We start from the raw sequence: 21,711 nt of genomic DNA, 5'->3' as shown, positions 1-21,711 counted from the left end.
AGAATATTTATTAAACTTTTAATGTCTGTAAACCCTAATGTGGACATTGAGCAACAGTCGACTTCAGCATCATCTTCCCAGACTTCTCCCTTGTGTGAAGAACATGTAGATGTCTCTGTTGGCCCAGAAAGTGATGTTTCACAGCAAAATAATTCTGAGGATGTGGATGAAGGTAATTTTTTATTTTTTTTATTTATTTAGTTAACATATCATGTTCCTTATAAAAAATTACATCAAGTTTATTTTAATTTAGTGCAAGAAGTTACTACATCACCAGCATTACTTGCTGAAAGCACTGAGGCAGCATGTGGAAGTGAACAATTTGAAAATCCAGCAATTCAAAATATTGAATTCATCATTACCGGTATATATGTGGATATTTTTATTTTATAATCATTTAGCATGTAAATTTAAACATCAATTTAAAGGGACAATGAACCCACATTCTTTAATTTGTGAATAAGATACAGCATGCAATTAAAATCAACTTTCTAGTTTACTCCTATTATCAAATGTTATACATTCTCTTGCTATCTTTATTCGAAAAGCTATAATGTAGGTTTTTGGCAATCAACCTGGGTTGTTCTTCTTGATTGTTGGATAAGTTCACACACAAATAAACAACTGCTGACCAAAATAATTGCTGGCTCCTTAGCTTACATGCCTTCTTTTTCAAATCAAGATAGCAAGAATATTATGAAAATTTGATAATCGGAGTAAATTAGATATTTTCTTAAAATTGCATGTTCTATGAGTGTGTTCAGTGTCCCTTTAAGCGTTATATTTTTTAATATATATTCATTTTTTTATATGACAAAGTTCCCTATAGACCAATATGTAAATCCCCTGATCTATAACATGTTAGGATATCTCCTTACATCTGCTAAGTTTAACCCCAAAAACCTGCTTCAGATTTGTAAATAATGTGAAAAGCACTTGTAATGGATGGTTATTAATTATGCCTCCATAAAAGGGATTTGTTATACATTAATGGATGCACAATATTTTATTTTCAATACTTGTAATATAGAAATTAATATATAAATATGTTTCTAAATAATTTCATTTTTTTTTTTTATAAGATGATGAAAATGCAATTAGTACAAATGTGGTTGATGCTGCCAATGGAGAAGATTCTCAACCACATGAACAAGGTATGTATTCATTTACACCTTACCATGTTAATTTGTATGTTAATAAAGAATGTCACTTATATGTGTGTGCATTTTTAAATTAAATGTAAAAATAAAATTGTCACAGTTTTTATTTTTAACACATGAACTATCAATTCCTTTTATATTTTTTTCTTTATCATAACAATATTTTAAATATGTGCTTAGTGCAATTCAATTTTAATGTAGTTTAATATGATATTTGTTTTATGTCTAACAGGAAAAATGGAAGAGAATAAATGGGATAAAATGTGTCTTTTGATAGAGAATATAAACAACAATCTCACCATTTTAAAAGACTCTATGCTTCACAATTTAAAAAAAAAAAGACTTCACAATCAAAAAGTAAGAAGACTTTTAACCAGAGTGATTGAAAATCAAAAAGAACAGCGTGCTCTAATGTTCAGAGAAAGAAGGTGGGAGGGAAGGGCATTTTATTCTGGGGTTAAAACATGTGGTGGACCATTTTATCATCCACATTAATATCTTATGTTTGTTTTTTGGTTTGTTATTTAGAAAGTTAATAAAAAGAATGTTTACAATTGGTCTTTTTATTTGTTAGATTTATACACCATACAACACATTACATATTTTCACACATGTATTAAAGGGACGTGTACATTTGATTTATGATTTCAGTGTGGGGTGTTCACAAGTATGAATATATAATTATTGAACATGGATGTATATATCATTATCAAATCATGTTCTTACTTATATTAGTTTATAATACACATGTGTCTGCATATTTGTGTGCACTGTCCCTTTAATATTTTTCAAAAATAAACGTTACTAATATTTTACAAATTTTTTATCTTCATTTATTTTAAATTACTATGTTTAACTCAAAGAATAATAATATACACATATTAAATTTATTTTCTTTTTCTATATTTTCTTATTGGTTTTTTACTAGCTTGAAGATTACCATCAGAATTCTGATGTCCTTTTCTTTTTCCATCAGAAATTATAACATCAGAATGTATTCCATCAATATCTGAATTACCTAAATTGGTTGATTCGGTTACAAATGAATTTAAATTTTCTGGATTTTCTGAAGACCTAACATTTAAATTTAAAGGAGTATTAGTACAATCATTTTTTTGACATAATAAAATCATTGACTGAGCTATTGATTTTAAGGACTCACTAATGTGTTCCAAATGTGTATTACTTTTTTCAACAGAATCATTTAAATTTTTAATAGCATGATTTTGTTTAACTATTTCTTCCTTAAATTCAAGCATTGTGTTATTCATAATCTCAAGTCTGTCGCGTAATAAATCATTATGTTGTATTAATTTATAACTAAATTCACCAACATCCTTATAAAATTCATTGTCCTCAGGATTGTTCTCATTTTCTGATGGTAATGAATTATTTTCATTTTGTAAGAAAATTATTGTATGTTCAGCTTCATTGCTATTGTTGTTTTCCTCCTCCTGTTCTATGTTACTATTTGAAAATGTGGCTTGTGATAAATCCAACACTACATTTATTGGTATTTCATTTTGAGATGATATATTGTTGGGTGGTAGTTCACTTTCAATACTTATTTCTTTATTAGTTATATTACATTCTAAATTATCCAACATTTCATTTTCATTAATATTAGATTCATTAAGATCCAATGATGGTGTCTCAAGATTTTCTTGTGAGCTTTCATTTTGTTCTTCTGCCACTAAAAAAGAAAATTTTTTTTGGTTTATTTTATATTTATTATTTCACATACATATTTAAAATTACATTATCCAGAAACAAAATAAAAATTACCTGTTCTTACACCAATATTAGTAAGTCCAGGAACTCCAGAAACCATTGCAGCTGGGATTAATTCTCTAATTATTTTTTCAGAATCAGAGTATGTGATTGGTACATATGTTCCACCACCTGTTTTCATTCTTTCAGTTTTTTCTTTTCCCATTTTTGCTTTAACTTTAATTTTTAAATCAGAGTATCTTTTTTTGCATTTGGTCACTGATCTGGGCCTAACACCTACAGCTGATACAGATTTTGAAATTTTTTCCCATATTGAATTCTTTTCAAAATTAGAAGTTTTTGCAGCCATGGATCCAAACAGTTTATCATAATACATTTGCATTTGCTGTGCTAATACCAGATTTTCATCTTCTGTGAATGCAGGGTTTCTACCAGACTCACTATTTTGTGATGATACTCCAGTTGGTAGAACCTATGAATACATTTTAAATGTCTTTTTATTAAAATAACATTACCATTAAATGTCATATTTCTTTAAATAAATAAAAGTAAATGTAAAATAACATATACAATAAATATATATAATATGGTGGATTATATGTACTTACCATTGTTAATATTTTCGTAATTTAAATACACTTATTTTTCTATTGGAAATGAAAATCGAATTTTAAGTTTACTCCTGAAAGTAGCATAGAGAATTTCGCGCCATAAAAAGTGGACTTTTATAATGTCAAATTACGTAACGATTGCAGTTACGAATATTCACAAACACATTTACGAAGTTTATATTGAAATAGCGAAGGATGATTGCGTATGTTTTCACTGCAAAACTTTATTACAAAATGTGCAATGATCAAAAATTACGTGATCAAAGAGCGTCGTAATAAGCAATTAGGGAGACTATAAATATTTTGACGTAATTTTCAAAAAAGTGCGCGAAATTATATTTACGAAGGTAAGTTTACGAAAATTATTTCGAAATATATGATTTTAAATTTAATAAAATATTTAATTTACAATTCTATTTAATATTTATTATTACAGATGGCAGAATATATATATTATACATTATTTCAACATAGAAGATTTCAAAGGAGAAGAAGGAGGTTGATAACACATCATACAAATAGGATAGAAATCTTGAATGAAAATGATGTTGAACAATCTCAAGGATTAATTTCAGAAACAACAACCATGAGGACACACAGGGTATACAGGCCCAGAACATACAGAGAAAGACAATTTTTAAGTGACATGCCTGATGATATTGTATTTCAAAGATTTCGATTTAACAAATCAGTTATAATTACCCTTTATGAATTATTTAAAGATGATTTGGATCCTAGAACAAGGAGAAATAGAGCAATACCAGGAATTGTAAAATTATTGACCACACTTCATTTTTTGGGAACGGGTTCTTTCCAACATACCACCAGTTCTATTACAGGTGTGTCACAAAGTGCTTTTTCCAGGTTTCTTAACCAGGTAATTAATGTTTTCAAGAAAAATATTGACAGATTTATAAAATTTCCAATGACTGAAAATGAAAAAAATATAATTAAGGAATATTTCTATGAACATTATGGAATACCAAATACTGTAGGATGTATTGACTGCACACACATACAAATTTGTGCACCAATTGATCATCCAGAAACATATTTTAACAGAAAGGGGTGGCACTCTCTAAACACTCAAGTTGTATGTGACCACAAATACAAAATTATTTCTCTATTGTCAGCTTTTCCAGGGAGTGCACATGACTCGTATATTCTAAAGCAATCACTCCTTTATGAAGATATGAATGCAGGAATTTGTGGAAATGGTTTGATACTTGGTAAGTTATGTACTAAGATGTTTAATTGCCTAATACATAAAATTAATTATTTGTAATACTAACCATAAATCATACATCCAACAGGAGATGCAGGATACCCATGTTACAAATGGTTAATCACACCTGTCTCCAAACCAGCAAACAGAAAAGAAATGAAGTTCAATGACGCACACTCAAAAGCAAGATCAGCTATTGAACGTACATTTGGACTTCTTAAGAGTAGGTTCCGTTGTATTGATAAAACTGGAGGAGCATTAAAATATCAACCGACAAAGGCTGCAGACATAATAACTTTGTGTTGTATGCTTCATAATTTAGCCATTGAAAATAATCTAGATATTGATGTGGATTATGATGATGAACATGGAATAATTCAAAATGAATTTTCTTCACAGGACCCTGCTGTAAACACCAGTGTGAGGGAACACATGATTAATAATTATTTTTGATTTAAAACTGTATAATTACATTGCATTGCATTGCTTTACTTATGAATGCAATTGTATTAATTTTCTTTTTATTTCAAAATAAACAGAAGTCTGAAATAATACATGAGTTTTGGACATTTAATATTTATAATATACAAATCTGAATTTCTAAGTTCAAAGTTGATAATACAATTGATCAATAGACCCTTTTTAACAAAATTACGAATACAGAATTACACATACGAAGTGGGTATTTAACATTACGCAAACCAAAAAAACCATTCGCAGCGTATGTCGAATGACGAAAAAACGCCCATTTCGAATACATACACGCAATCAATTTCGAACACTTTCATTCATTCCGATATTATATTCGCACTCCAGTGCGAACATCTTTACATCATATCATTTTAAAAACCAGCTTTCAATCATCGAGGCCTCAGACTGTATCTGTTGTTTAAATTACAAGTAGAAAAATGAATTTATTTATTTATTAACACTAGTTCAAGTTCAAGACTCAACTCAAGTTACTCTATATAAAAAGCAATCTCAGACTCAGACTCAAGACTCAACTCACTCAGTTACTCTATATAAAAAGCAATCTCAGACTCAGACTGTATGTGTTGTTTAAATAACAAGCAGAAAAATAAAAATGTTTTTTTTTAAACACTAGTTCAAGTTCAAGACTCAACTCAAGTTACTCTATATAAAAAGCAATCTCAGACTCAGACTGTATCTGTTGTTTAAATTACAAGTAGGAAACAAAAAAGATTTTTTTTTCAACACTAGTAGTTCAAGACTCAACTCACTCAGTTACTCTATATAAAAAACTGCAGGCCTGCAGCAAAAATCATTAAAATATCTGCCCACAAACTGTCAAACAACTTACTGAACTAATATAATATAGTAGTATGAAATTTAATTAGTAACTATGTTCTACTAGATAGATAATAGAATACTAGTAGTTAGTGACTGTGAATCTAAAGTTAAGTTCTAAATTCTATTGCTAAGCTAAGCTAAGCTAAGCTAAATGTAATAATGGCTAACTCTAACTCACTCACTGTCTATTATTAGCCTAAGGCTATTTGCACACTGCAGCAGCAAATATGACTGTGTTGATGGCTGCCAGCAGGCAGCAAAACAAAATCGTTTTTTGCAGTTAACAGATTTTTGCACAACAGAGCTGAATCTAAAGTTAAGTTCTAAACTCTATTGCTAAGCTAAGCTAAGCTAAATGTAATAATGGCTAACTGAACTCTAACTCACTCACTGTCTATATTAGCCTATATTTATTAATTAGCCTAAGGAGCCCTAAGGCTATTTGCACACTGCAGCTCAGGCTCAGCAGCAGCAAATATGACTGTGTTGACTGTTGATGGCTGCCAGCAGGCAGCAAAACAAATTCGTTTTTTGCTAACAGATTTTTGCACAACAGAGCTATGCAAAACGCCTCCTCTCAGCTCAACGGCTATCTCCACAAAGATTTTCGCGCCGTTGAGCCGGGAGGAGCCTCGTGGGGACCATCACGTGAGCCAGGGAGCCCTCTCAGCCTATCACACAGTCCGGATCGAGAGGCTGGGGGAGGAGACAGAGCACAGGCTGAACGACCGCACAGTTCAGCCTGTGCGATTATGCCTCTATAGGCATGAAGCTGGGGAGGAGCTACGCCTGCACAGTGAATACATTGTGATCACTGTGCAGGCATATAGAGCTCCTTACCGCACGTGCGAGTGGGGGGTGGAGACTGGAGCCTGACTGTCAATCTATGACTCACAGACTCAGCCTCTCTCAGCCCCCTCAGGCAGCAGTGCGACGAGCGCCGTGGTGCTGTGGTGTGTGTGACGTCACGGACGTCAGCACACACTGAAGTGTCCACCCGGTCCTAGCTCCTGCCTCCTGCCTAATAAACTCAAATGTACCTGGTACCAAAATGAAAATATCTGATGTGATAGCATTGCAAGCAGCTTAAGCTGGCAGCCTGGCATCATGATCATGATACTGATAGTATACACTGCACACTGCACAATAAATATAATAAATACAATATAAAATAATATACATAAAAAAATAAAAAATAAAATTTTTCATATTTTTTTTTTCCTGCTCATTTTTTTTTTCCTGCTCATTTTTTTTCTCCCTCCTCTGCCCCCTGGGGGTTCACGTGCGACAGTGCACATATGGAGGAGCCTCCACTGTATATACTATACAAAACTGTTGTTGTTTGCTTCTTGTATACCTTGTTATTTGTTGTATTCAAATGAAAAAAAACTGTATGCTTTGTCCTTTGAAAAGGGGGAAGATGTGATAAGAGTGGGAAGTGATGTCACCGGATGGGGGCGTGGTTTAGGTCCGTTATTGTCTATGTCGAAGTTATTAAGTGAGATGTATTGTACCAGATGTAGACTTCCATGCCCTGCAATAAAATAGCGTTGTACCTTCTATACTGTGTCCTGCATCTCATGACAGTGTGCACCCCGGACAGTCCATCTCGTGAGGCCACTCAACAATTGGAGGAAGCCGGTTTGGTCATCGATATGCTGAACAGCATGAGAAGCGGCGGAGGATCGCCGGTCTTTGTTTATTAAGAAAAAGGTATTTAAAAAAAATAAAAACAACAATGCAAAGTTTAATGAATGAAAGGGCCCCTGGTTTTAATAGTATTTTTTAAAAACCGGGCACTCATTCATTAAAATGTACATTCACTTTAAATTACAGAAAAATAGGACAAAACAAATGAAAGTATGTATTTTTTACTACACATAATTAAACTTTGTATCTTGCAATCTCAACGTGTTTAATGTACATTTGTTCTTTATCTTGCATAAACATTAGCAATGCTTAATGTGTATAACATAACACAAGGTTGGCATACGACAAGGAAGCTGGTTTCTTATTCAAGCTGTTTCTTATTCGTGAAATTCTGTTTCTTATTCATGGAAGTTGGTTTCTTATTCAATTTTTTTGTCAGACTGCTTTAAATTGACTTTAAAATAAAAATATAGGTTTTATTTAAATAATAATATGATTCATATAATGTAGTTACACAGAGGTGGAATCCCTTTATACAACAATTGGATATACAAACTGGAAAAAAGGGCATATGTTGGCACCAATACCAATATTACTTTTTTGAATAAGTAACTGATATTTTCAAAGGGTTAATAACCATTGGGACACTGATTTCACTATGAATATATATAGGGTAGATCCCCTCCATGACATGCTATTGTTTTTAGCTTGGCCCAATGGTGTTTTGAGCACAGAAATTGATGCCAACACTGGCATTGCTGCTGTAATTACCATTTTTAATTAAGTAACAGATATTTTTGAAGGGTTAATAACCATTGGGCCACTGATTTTACTATGAATATATACAGGATAGATCCCCCTCCATGACATGCAATTGTTTTTAGCCTGGTCCAATGGTGTTTTGTGCACAGATATTGATGCCAACACTGGCATTGCTGCTGTAATTACCATTTTTGAAAAAGTAATAAATATTTTCAAAGGGTTAATAACCATTGGGCCACTGATTTAACTATGAATAAATACAGGCTAGATCCCCCTCCATAACATGCAATTGTTTTTAGCCTGGCCCAATTGTGTTTTGGGCACAGAAATTGATGCCAACACTGGCATTGGTGCTGTAATTACCATTTTTGAATAAGTAACAGGTATTTTCGAAGGGTTAATAACCATTGGGCCACTGATTTCACTATGAATATATACAGAATAGATCACCCTCCATGACATGCAATTGTTTATAGCCTGGCCCAATGGTATTTTCGGCACAGAAATTGATGCCAACCCTGGCATAGGTGCTCTAATTCTCATTTTTGAATAAGTAACTGATATTTTCAAAGAATTAATAACCATTGCGCCACTGATTTCACTATGAATATATACAGGGTAGATCTCCCTCCATGACATGCAATTGTTTTTAGCCTGGTCCAATGGTGTTTTGGGCACAGAAATTGATGCCAACACTGGCATTGGTGCTGTAATTACCATTTTTTAATAAGTAACAAATATTTTCAAAGGGTTAATAACCATTGGGCCACTGATTTCACTATGAATATATACAGGGTAGATCACCATCCATGATATGCAATTGTTTATAGCTTGGCCCAATGGTATTTTGGGCACAGAAATTGATGCCAACCCTGGCATAGGTGCTCTAATTCTCATTTTTGAATAGGTAACTGATATTTTTGAAGGGTTAATAACCATTGGGCCACTGATTTCACTATGAATATATACAGGGTAGATCATTCTCTATGACATGCAATTGTTTTTAGCCTGGCCCAATGGTGTTTTGGGCACATAAATTGATGCCAGCACTGACATTGGTGCTGTAATTACCATTTTTGAATAAGTAGCAGGTATTTTCGAAGGGTTAATAACCATTGGGCCACTGATTTCACTATGAATATATGCAGGGTAGAGCACCCTCCATGACATGCAATTGTTTTTAGCCTGGCCCAATGGTGTTTTGGGCACAGAAATGGATGCCAACCCTGGCATAGGTGCTCTTATTCTCATTTTTAAAAGGGTAGCTGATATTTTTGAAGGGTTAATAACCATAGGGCCACTGATTTCACTATGAATATATACAGGGTAGATCCCCTCCCATGACATGCAATTGTTTTTAGCCTGGCCCAATGGTGTTTTGGGCACAGAAATTGATGCCAGCACTGGCATTGCTGCTGTAATTACCATTTCTGAATAAGTAATAGATATTTTTGAAGGGTTAATAACCATATGGCCACTGATTTCACTATGAATATATACAGGGTAGACCCCCCTCCATGATATGCAATTGTTTTTAGCCTAGCCCAATGATGTTTTGGCACAGAAATTGATGCGAACACTGGCATTGGTGCTGTAACTACCATTTATGAATAAGTAACAAATATTTTCAAAGGATTAATAACTATTGGGCCACTGATTTCACTATGAATAAATACAGGGTAGATCCCCCTCCATGACATGCAATTGTTTTTAGCCTGGCCCAATGATGTTTTGGCACAGAAATTGATGCGAACACTGGCATTGGTGCTGTAACTACCATTTATGAATAAGTAACAAATATTTTCAAAGGATTAATAACTATTGGGCCACTGATTTCACTATGAATAAATACAGGGTAGATCCCCCTCCATGACATGCAATTGTTTTTAGCCTGGCCCAATGGTGTTTTGAGCACAGAAATTGAGGACAACACTGGCATTGGTGCTGTAATTCTATTTTTTGAATAAGTAACTGATATTTTCAAAGGGTTAATAACCATTGTGCCACTGATTTCACTATGAATATATACAGGGTAGATTCCCCTCCATGACATGCAATTGTTTTTAGCCTGGCTCAATGGTGTTCTAGGCACAGAAATTGATGCCAAAACTGGCATAGGTGCTCTAATTCTATTTTTTGAATAAGTAACTGATATTTTCAAAGGTTTAATAACCATTGTGCCACTGATTTCACTATGAATATATACAGGGTAGATTCCCCTCCATGACATGCAATTGTTTTTAGTCTGGCCCAATGGTGTTTTGGGCACAGAAATTAATACGAACACTGGCATAGGTGCTCTAATTCTATTTTTTGAATAAGTAACTGATATTTTCAAAGGGTTAATAACAATTGCGCCACTGATTTCACTATGAATATATGCAGGGTAGATCCCCCTCCCTGACATGCAATTCTTTTTAGCCTGGCCCAATGGTATTTTGGGCACAGAAATTGATGCCAATACTGGCATTGCTGCTGTAATTACCATTTTTGAATAAGTAACAGATACTTTTGAAGGGTTAATAACCATTGGGCCACTGATTTCACTATGAATATATACAGGGTAGATCCCCCTCCATGACATGCAATTGTTTTTAGCCTGTCCCAATGGTGTTTTGGGCACAGAAATTAATGCCAACCCTGGCATAGGTGATCTTATTCTTATTTTTTAATAATTAACTGATATTTTCAAAGGGTTAATATCCATTCGACCACTGATTTCACTATGAATATATACAGGGTATATCCCCCTCCATGACATGCAATTGATTTTAGACTGACCTAATGGTGTTTTGGGCACATAAATTGATACCAACACCGGCATTGGTGCTGTATTTACCATTTTTGAATAAGTAACAGATATTTTCAAAGGGTTAATAACCATTGGGCCACTGATTTCACTATGAATATATACAGGGTAGATCCCCCTCCATGACATGCAATTGTTTTTAGCCTGGCCCAATGGTGTTTTGGGCACAGAAATTGATGCCAACCCTGGCATAGGTGCTCTAATTCTCATTTGTGAATAAGAAACTGATATTTTTGAAGGGTTAATAACCATTGGGCCACTGATTTCACTATGAATATATACAGGGTAGATCCCCCTCCATGACATGCAATTGTTTTTAGCCTGGCCCAATGGTGTTTTGGGTACAGAAATTGATGCCAACCCTGGCATAGGTGCTCTAATTCTCATTTTTGAATAAGTAACTGATATTTTCAAAGGTTTAATAACCATTGCACCACTGATTTAACTATGAATATATACAGGGTAGATCCCCCTCCATGACATGCAATTCTTTTTAGCCTGGCCCAATGGTGTTTTGGGTACAGAAATTGATGCTAACACTGGCATTGCTGCTGTAATTACCATTTTTGAATAAGTAATAGATATTTTCAAGGGGTTAATAACCATTGGGCCACTGATTTCACTATGAATATATTCAGGGTAGATCCCCCTCCATGACATGCAATTGTTTTTAGCCTGGCCCAATGGTGTTTCAGGGTACAGAAATTGATGCCAACCCTTGCATAGGTGCTCTAATCCTCATTTTCTAATAAGTAACTGATATTTTCAAAGGGTTAATAGCCATTGCGCCACTGATTTCACTATGAATATATACATGGTAGGTCCCCCTCCATGACATGTAATTGTTTTTAGCCTGGCCCAATGGGGTTTTGGGCACATAAATTGATGCCAACACTGGCATTGCTGCTGTAAGTACCATTTTTAAAGGGTTAATAACCATTGGGCCACTGATTTCACTATGAATATATACAGGGTAGATTCCCCTCCCATGACATGCAATTCTTTTTAGCCTGGCCCAATGGTGTTTTGGGCCCAGAAATTGATGCCAACACTGGCATTGCTGCTGTAAGTACCATTTTTAAATAAGTAACAAATATTTTCAAAGGGTTAATAACCATTAGGCCACTGATTTCACTATGAATACATACAGGGTAGATTCCCCTCCCATGACATGCAATTCTTTTTAGCCTGGCCCAATGGTGTTTTGGGTCCAGAAATTGATGCCAACACTGGCATTGCTGCTGTAATTACAATTTTTTAATAAGTAACTGATATTTTCAAAGGGTTAATAACCATTGGGCCACTGATTTCACTATGAATATATACAGGGTAGATCCCCCTCCATGACATGCAATTGTTTTTAGCCTGGCCCAATGATGTTTTGGCACAGAAATTGATGTGAACACTGGCATTGGTGCTGTTATTACCATTTTTGAATAAGTAACAAATATTTTCGAAGGGTTAATAACCATTGGGCCACTGATTTCAATATGAATATATACAGGGTAGATCCCCCTCCATGACATGCAATTGTTTTTAGCCTGGCCCAATGATGTTTTGGCACAGAAATTGATGCCAATACTGACATTGGTGCTGTAATTACCAATTTTGAATAAGTAACAAATATTTTCGAAGGGTCAATAACCATTGCGCCACTGATTTCACTATGAATATATACAGGGTAGATGACCCTCCATGACATGCAATTGTTTCTAGCCTGGCAAAATGGTGTTTTGGGCACAGAAATTGATGCCAACCCTGGCATAGGTGCTCTAATTCTTATTTTTGAAAGGGTAGCTGATATTTTCGAAGGGTTAATAACCATAGAGCCACTGATTTCACTATGAATATATACAGGGTAGATCCCCCTCCATGACATACAATTGTCTTTAGCCTGGCCCAATGGTGTTTTGGGCACAGAAATTAATGTGAACACTAGCATTAGTGCTGTAATTACCATTTTTGAATAAGTAACAAATATTTTCGAAGGGTCAATAACCATTGCGCCACTGATTTCACTATGAATATATACAGGGTAGATGACCCTCCATGACATGCAATTGTTTCTAGCCTGGCAAAATGGTGTTTTGGGCACAGAAATTGATGCCAACCCTGGCATAGGTGCTTTAATTACCATTTTTGAATAAGTAATAGATATTTTTTAAGGGTTAATAACCATCAGGCCACTGATTTCACTATGAATATATACAGGGTAGATCTCCCTCCATGACATGCAATTGTTTTTAGCCTGGCCCAATGATGTTTTCGCACAGAAATTGATGCCAATACTGGCATTGGTGCTGTAATTACCAATTTTGAATAAGTAACAAATATTTTCGAAGGGTCAATAACCATTGCGCCACTGATTTCACTATGAATATATACAGGGTAGATGACCCTCCATGACATGCAATTGTTTCTAGCCTGGCAAAATGGTGTTTTGGGCACAGAAATTGATGCCAACCCTGGCATAGGTGCTCTAATTCTTATTTTTGAAAGGGTAGCTGATATTTTCGAAGGGTTAATAACCATAGAGCCACTGATTTCACTATGAATATATACAGGGTAGATCCCCCTCCATGACATACAATTGTCTTTAGCCTGGCCCAATGGTGTTTTGGGCACAGACATTGATGCCAACACTGGCATTGCTGCTTTAATTACCATTTTTGAATAAGTAATAGATATTTTTTAAGGGTTAATAACCATCAGGCCACTGATTTCACTATGAATATATACAGGGTAGATCCCCCTCCATGACATGCAATTGTTTTTAGCCTGGCCAAATGATGTTTTGGCACATAAATTGATGCGAACACTGGCATTGGTGCTGTAATTACAATTTTTGAATAAGTAACAAATATTTTCAAAGGTTTAACTATTGGGCCACTGATTTCACTATGAATAAATACAGGGTAGATCCCCCTCCATGACATGCAATTGTTTTTAGGCTGGCCCAATGGTGTTTTGGGCACAGAAATTAATGCCAACCCTGGCATAGATGCTCTTATTCTTATATGAATATGTAACAGATATTTTCAAAGGGTTAATAACCATTGGGCCACTGATTTCACTATGAATATATACAGGGTAGATCCCCCTCCATGACATGCAATTGTTTTTAGACTGGCCTAATGGTGTTTTGGGCAAAGAAATTGATACCAACACTGGCATTGGTGCTGTAATTAGCATTTTTTTAAAAGTAACATATTTTCAAAGAGTTAATAACCATTGGGCCACTGATTTATCTATGAATATAAATAGGGTATATCCCCCTCCATGAAATGCAATTGTTTTTAGTCTGGCCCAATGGTGTTTTGGGCACATAAATTGATGCCAACACTGGCATTGGTGCTGTAAATTCCATTTTTGAATAAGTAACAGATATTTTCAAAGGTTTAATAACCATTGTGCCGCTGATTTCACTATGTATATATACAGGGTAGATCCCCCTCCATGACATGCAATTGTTTTTAGCCTGGCCCAATGGTGTTTTGGGCACAGAAATTGATGCAAACACTGGCATTGGTGTTGTAATTACCAATTTTCAATACGTAACACATATTTTCAAAGGGTTAATAACCATTGGGCCACTGATTTCGCTATGAATATATGCAGGGTAGATCCCCCTCCATGACATGCAATTGTTTTTAGCCTGACCCAATGGTGTTTTGGGCACAGAAATTGATGCCAACCCTGACATAGGTGCTCTAATTTTCATTTTTGAATAAGTAACTGATATTTTCAAAGGGTTAATAACCATTGGGCCACTGATTTCAATATGAATACATACAGGGTAGATCCCCCTCCATGCTATGAAATTTGTTTTAGCCTGGCCCAATGGTGTTTTGGGTACAGAAATTGATGCCAACACTGGCATTGCTGCTGTAATTACCATTTTTGAATAAGTAATAGATATTTTCAAGGGGTTAATAACCATTGGGCCACTGATTTCACTATGAATATATACAGGGTAGATCCCCCTCCATGACATGCAATTGTTTTTAGCCTGGCCCAATGGTGTTTTGGGCACAGAAATTGATGCCAACCCTGGCATAGGTGCTCTAATCCTCATTTTTTAATAAGTAACTGATATTTTCAAAGGGTTAATAGCCATTGCGCCACTGATTTCACTATGAATATATACAGGGTAGATCCCCCTCCATGACATGCAATTGTTTTTAGCCTGGCCCAATGGTGTTTTGGGCACAGAAATTGATGCCAACACTAGCATTGCTGCTGTAATTACCATTTTTAAAGGGTTAATAACCATTGGGCCACTGATTTCACTATGAATATATACAGGGTAGATCCCCCTCCATGACATGCAATTGTTTTTAGCCTGGCCCAATGGTGTTTTGGGCATAGAAATTGATGCCAACACTAGCATTGGTGCTGTAATTAACATTTTTGAATAAATAACAAATATTTTCAAAGGGTTAATAACCATTGGGCCACTGATTTCACTATGAATACATACAGGGTAGATTCCCCCCCCACATGCCATGCAATTCTTTTTAGCCTGGCCCAATGGTGTTTTGGGCACATAAATTGATGCCAACACTGGCATTGCTGCTGTAATTACCATTTTTAATTAAGTAACAGATATTTTCAAAGGGTTAATAACCATTGGGCCGCTGATTTCACTATGAATATATACAGGGTAGATCCCCCTCCATGACATGCAATTGTTCTTAGCCTGGCCCAATAGTGTTTTGGGCACAGAAATTGATGCCAACAATGGCATTGGTGCTGTAATTACCATTTATGAAAAAGTAACAGATATTTTCGAAGGGTTAATAACAATTGGGCCACTGATTTCACTATTAATATTTACAGGGTAGATCCTCCTCCATGACATGCAATTGTTTTTAGCCTGTCCCAATGGTGTTTTGGGCACATAAATTGATGCCAACCCTGGCATAGGTGCTCTAATTCTCATTTTTTTTTTGAATAAGTAACATATATTTTCGAAGGGTTAATAACCATTGGGCCACTGATTTCAATATGAATATATACAGGGTAGATCCTCCTCCATGACATGCAATTGTTTTTAGCCTGGCCCAATGATGTTTTGCCACAGAAATTGATGCGAACACTGGCATTGATGCTGTAATTACCATTTTTGAATAAGTAACTGATATTTTCAAAGAGTTAATAACTATTGGGCCACTGATTTCTCTATGAATATATACAGGGTAGATTCCCCTCCATGACAAGCAAATGTTTTTAGCCTGGCCCAATGGTGTTTTGGGTACAGAAATTGATGCCAACCCTGGTATAGGTGCTCTAATTCTCATTTTTGAATAAGTAACTGATATTTTCAAAGGGTTAATAACTATTGGGCCACTGATTTAACTATGAATATATACAGGGTAGGTCCCCCTCCATGACATGCAATTGTTTTTAGCCTGGCCCAATGGTGTTTTGGGCACAGAAATTGATGCCAACAATGGCATTGGTGCTTTAATTACTATTTTGAATAAGTAACAGATATTTTCGAAGGGTTAATAACCATTGGGCCACTGATTTCACTATGAAGATATACAGGGTAGATCACCCTCCATGACATGCAATTGTTTTTAGCCTGGCTCAATGGTGTTTTGGGCACAGAAATTGATGCCAACCCTGGCATAGGTGCTCTAATTCAGATTTTTTAATAAGTAACTGATATTTTTGAAGGGTTAATAACCATTGGGCCACTGATTTCAGAATGAATATATACAGGGTAGATCCTCCTCCATGACATGCAATTGTTTTTAGGCTGGCCCAATGGTGTTTTGGGTACAGAAATTGATGCCAACCCTGGCATAGGTGCTGTAATTTTCATTTTTGAATAAGTAACTAATATTTCCAAAGGGTTAATAACCATTGGGTGTTATGGTATAGCCCGGATATCGAGGGTTAATACCAGATGAAAGATGCCCTTAATACGGGAATAGCAACACACGAACCCAGTTAATACACAGAACGGGGAAAAAACACAAAATCCTTCTCTCCTGGAACAGGCAAAAGAATAATTCAAAGTAGCTATTCCCCCCAAACACGAGACCAAGCTCCGTCTTGAGGGTAAAACAGGAATCTCATTTATTGAGGGCTACATGCCCGGTATTTAAGCAGGTCTCCCACCGGGACAAGTATAGTACATTAGCCAATCACAGTGGCTTAGGCATAAACGCTCCCCTTGGTACCAGTGAACCCCTCCTCTCTATCCTGGAGATAATTGGGAAGAAATCCCATTATCTCCATGGCTAGAGGAAAAACGCCCTTTTACAGGATACAACAAAGATACATTACATAAACAATTAAACAATCAAACACAAGAAAACTATGGATTCCTTCCTGGCACCTAGCAGTCTGGACTCTGGAGGTGATTAAACAAGGTTAAAGCGTATCACCTAAACCTAATTACAGTAAACAATAGCTGATGCCAGGAAACCTGTATCAGAAAATACAGTTTCTCCCAAAACTGAACAAGGAGAGAGTTAACCCCTTTAGTACTGCTGGATTTACACCCGGTACCTATAATGGGCACAGGGTGGCTTAAACATAATGCCAGAATCCATAATCCGTAGGGAGGTTGGCAGTTTTAGCGGTGTTCGGGAGATTAAAAAAAGCATAAACGAACGGGGAAGTACGGACAGGAAATCATACGAATCCCCCGAATTAACCAGGAGAGCCACATAGTTCCAGGACAGAGGGGTCTGTCACATTGGGCCACTGATTTCACTATGAATATATAGAGGTTAGATCCCCCTCCATGACATGCAATTGTTTTTAGCCTGGCCCAATGGTGTTTTGGGCACAGAAATTGATGCCAACAATGGCATTGGTGCTTTAATTACTATTTTGAATAAGTAACAGATATTTTCGAAGGGTTAATAACCATTGGGCCACTGATTTCAGAATGAATATATACAGGGTAGATCCTCCTCCATGACATGCAATTGTTTTTAGGCTGGCCCAATGGTGTTTTGGGTACAGAAATTGATGCCAACCCTGACATAGGTGCTGTAATTTTCATTTTTGAATAAGTAACTAATATTTCCAAAGGGTTAATAACCATTGGGTGTTATGGTATAGCCCGGATATCGAGGGTTAATACCAGATGAAAGATGCCCTTAATACGGGAATAGCAACACACGAACCCAGTTAATACACAGAACGGGGAAAAAACACAAAATCCTTCTCTCCTGGAACAGGCAAAAGAATAATTCAAAGTAGCAATTCCCCCCAAACACGAGACCAAGCTCCGTCTTGAGGGTAAAACAGGAATCTCATTTATTGAGGGCTACATGCCCGGTATTTAAGCAGGTCTGCCACCGGGACAAGTATAGTACATTAGCCAATCACAGTGGCTTAGGCATAAACGCTCCCCTTGGTACCAGTGAACCCCTCCTCTCTATCCTGGAGATAATTGGGAAGAAATCCCATTATCTCCATGGCTAGAGGAAAAACGCCCTTTTACAGGATACAACAAAGATACATTACATAAACAATTAAACAATCAAACACAAGAAAACTATGGATTCCTTCCTGGCACCTAGCAGTCTGGACTCTGGAGGTGATTAAACAAGGTTAAAGCGTATCACCTAAACCTAATTACAGTAAACAATAGCTGATGCCAGGAAACCTGTATCAGAAAATACAGTTTCTCCAAAAACTGAACAAGGAGAGAGTTAACCCCTTTAGTACTGTTGAATTTACACCCGGTACCTATAATGGGCACAGGGTGGCTTAAACATAATTCCAGAATCCATAATCCGTAGGGAGGTTGGCAGTTTCAGCGGTGTTCGGGAGATTAAAAAAAGCATAAACGAACGGGGAAGTACGGACAGGAAATCATACGAATCCACATGAATTAACCAGGAGAGCCACATAGTTCCAGGACAGAGGGGTCTGTCACATTGGGCCACTGATTTCACTATGAATATATAGAGGTTAGATCCCCCTCCATGACATGCAATTGTTTTTAGCCTGGCCCAATGGTGTTTTGGGCACAGAAATTGATGTGAACACTGGCATTGGTGCTGTAATTACCATTTTGAATAAGTAACAGATATTTTTGAAGGGTTAATAACAATTGGGCCACTGATTTCACTATGAATATATACAGGGTAGATCCCCTTCATGACAAGCAAATGTGTTTAGTCTGGCCCAATTGTGTTTTGGGCACAGAAATTGATGCCAACACTGGCATTGCTGCTGTAATTACCATTTTTAAAGGGTTAATAACCATTGGGACACTGATTTCACTATGAATATATACATGGTAGATCCCCCTCCATGACATGCAATTGTTTATAGCCTGGCCCAATGGTGTTTTGGGCACGGAAATTGATGCCAACATCGGCATTGGTGCTGTAATTACCATTTTTGAATAAGTAACATATATTTTCAAAGGTTTAATAACCATTGGGCAGGATGATTTCACTATGAATATATACATGGTAGATCCCCCTCCATGACATGCAATTGTTTCAAGCCTGGCCCAATGGTGTTTTAGGGCCAGAAATTGATGCCAACACCAGCATTGGTGCTGTTATTACCATTTTTGAATAAGTAACAGATATTTTCAAAGGGTTAATAACCATTGGGCCACTGATTTCACTATGAATATATACAGGGTAGATCCCCCTCCATCACATGCAATTGTTTTTAGCCTGGCCCAATAGTGTTTTGGGTACAGAAATTGATGCCAACCCTGGCATAGGTGCTCTAATTCTCATTTTTTAATAAGTAACTAATATTTTCGAAGGGTTAATAACCATTGGGCCGCTGATTTCACTATGAATATATACAGGGTAGATCCCCCTCCATCACATGCAATTGTTTTTAGCCTGGCCCAGTGGTGTTTTGGGCACAGAAATTGATGCCAATCATGGCACAGGTGATGTAATTACCATTTTTTAATAAGTAACAGATATTTTCAAAGGGTTAATAACCATTGGGTCACTGATTTCACTATGAATATATACAGGGTAGATCCCCCTCCATGACATGCAATTGTTTTTAGCCTGGCCCAATGGGGTTTTTGGCACAGAAATTGATGCCAACACTGGCATTGGTGCTGTAATTACCATTTTTTAATAAGTAACATATTTTCAAAGGGTTAATAACCATTGGGGCACTGATCTCACTATGAATATATACAGGGTAGATTCCCCTCCATGACATGCAATTGTTTTTAGCCTGGCCCAATGGGGTTTTGGGCACAGAAATTGATGCCAACCCTGGCATAGGTGCTCTAATTCTCATTTTTGAATATTTAACAGATATTTTCAAAGTGTTAATAACCATTGGACTACTGATTTCACTATGAATTTATACAGGGTAGATCCCCCTCCATGACATGCAATTGTTTTTAGCCTGGCCCAATTGTGTTTTGGGAACAGAAATTGATGCCAATACTGGCATTGGTGCTGTAAATTCCATTTTTGAATAAGTAACAGATATTTTCAAAGGGTTAATAACCATTGGGCCACTGATTTCACAATGAATATATACAGGGTAGATCTCCCTCCATGACATGCAATTGTTTTTAGCCTGGCCCAAAAGTGTTTTGGGCACAGAAATTGATGCCAACCCTGGCATAGGTGCTCTAATTCTCTTTTTTGAATAAGTAACTAATATTTTCAAAGGGTTAATAACCATTGGGCCACTGATTTCACCATGAATATATACAGGGTAGATCCCCCTCCATGCCATGCAATTGTTTTTAGCCTGGCCCAATGGTGTTTTGGGCACATAAGTTGATGTCAACCCTGGCATAAGTGCTCTAATTCTCATTTTTGAATAAGTAACAGATATTTTCAAAGGGTTAATAACCATTGGGCCACTGATTTCACTATGAATATATACAGGGTAGATCCCCCTACATGAAATGCAATTGTTTTTAGCCTGGCCCAATGGTGTTTTGGGCACATAAATTGATGCCAAGAGAGATGTCACACACACAATGTGAAGGCCATAGGTGCAGTTACTTAAAAATTGCTATTATTGTGTGAAAAAGCTCATACAGAGTCCATGGTGTCGATTTAACAAAGTCAGTCGGACATGATAAGCTGTAGCGTATCATGTTTGCCAGAAATTGCTGAATTTGGACAGCTTATGCTGTCGGCATTCAGCATTGCACAAACAGTTCTAGTGAACTGCTTGTGCAATGCCGCCTCCTCCAGATTTGTGGCCCTGATTTTACAGCAGAGATACTATGATCAAGGAAATAAAGCAGCTTTATATAACATTGCAGATAATGCTATCATACTGAGTCTGACCCGTTTTGGTTTTAAGATGATGTATATGTGGTTTTATTTGTTTGTGTTATGTGATCTGGCTAAAAGCTTGCCTGCTTTATTTCCTTGGTCATAGTATCACTGCTGTAAAATCAGGTCTCTTTTCTGTTCTTGTTGTAGAAATTTGTTTAAATCTTTCCTAGTTTGGTTAAGGTGGGTG

At 36.2% G+C, this 21,711-nt stretch overlaps 1 long non-coding RNA gene across 1 annotated transcript; it reads left to right on the top strand.

Annotated features, from left to right (window-relative positions):
• The first annotated feature begins 265 nt into the window (after positions 1-265).
• Positions 266-1,582, top strand: LOC128647834 (uncharacterized). The gene is made up of 3 exons (XR_008400430.1): positions 266-364; positions 1,083-1,154; positions 1,393-1,582. It is a non-coding gene; the product is annotated as an uncharacterized LOC128647834 (long non-coding RNA).
• Positions 1,583-21,711: the final 20,129 nt, after the last annotated feature.

This window comes from Bombina bombina, chromosome 2 (genome assembly GCF_027579735.1).
Source record: "Bombina bombina isolate aBomBom1 chromosome 2, aBomBom1.pri, whole genome shotgun sequence".
NCBI lineage: Eukaryota > Metazoa > Chordata > Amphibia > Anura > Bombinatoridae > Bombina > Bombina bombina.
This window is presented reverse-complemented; position numbering and strand designations above follow the sequence as displayed.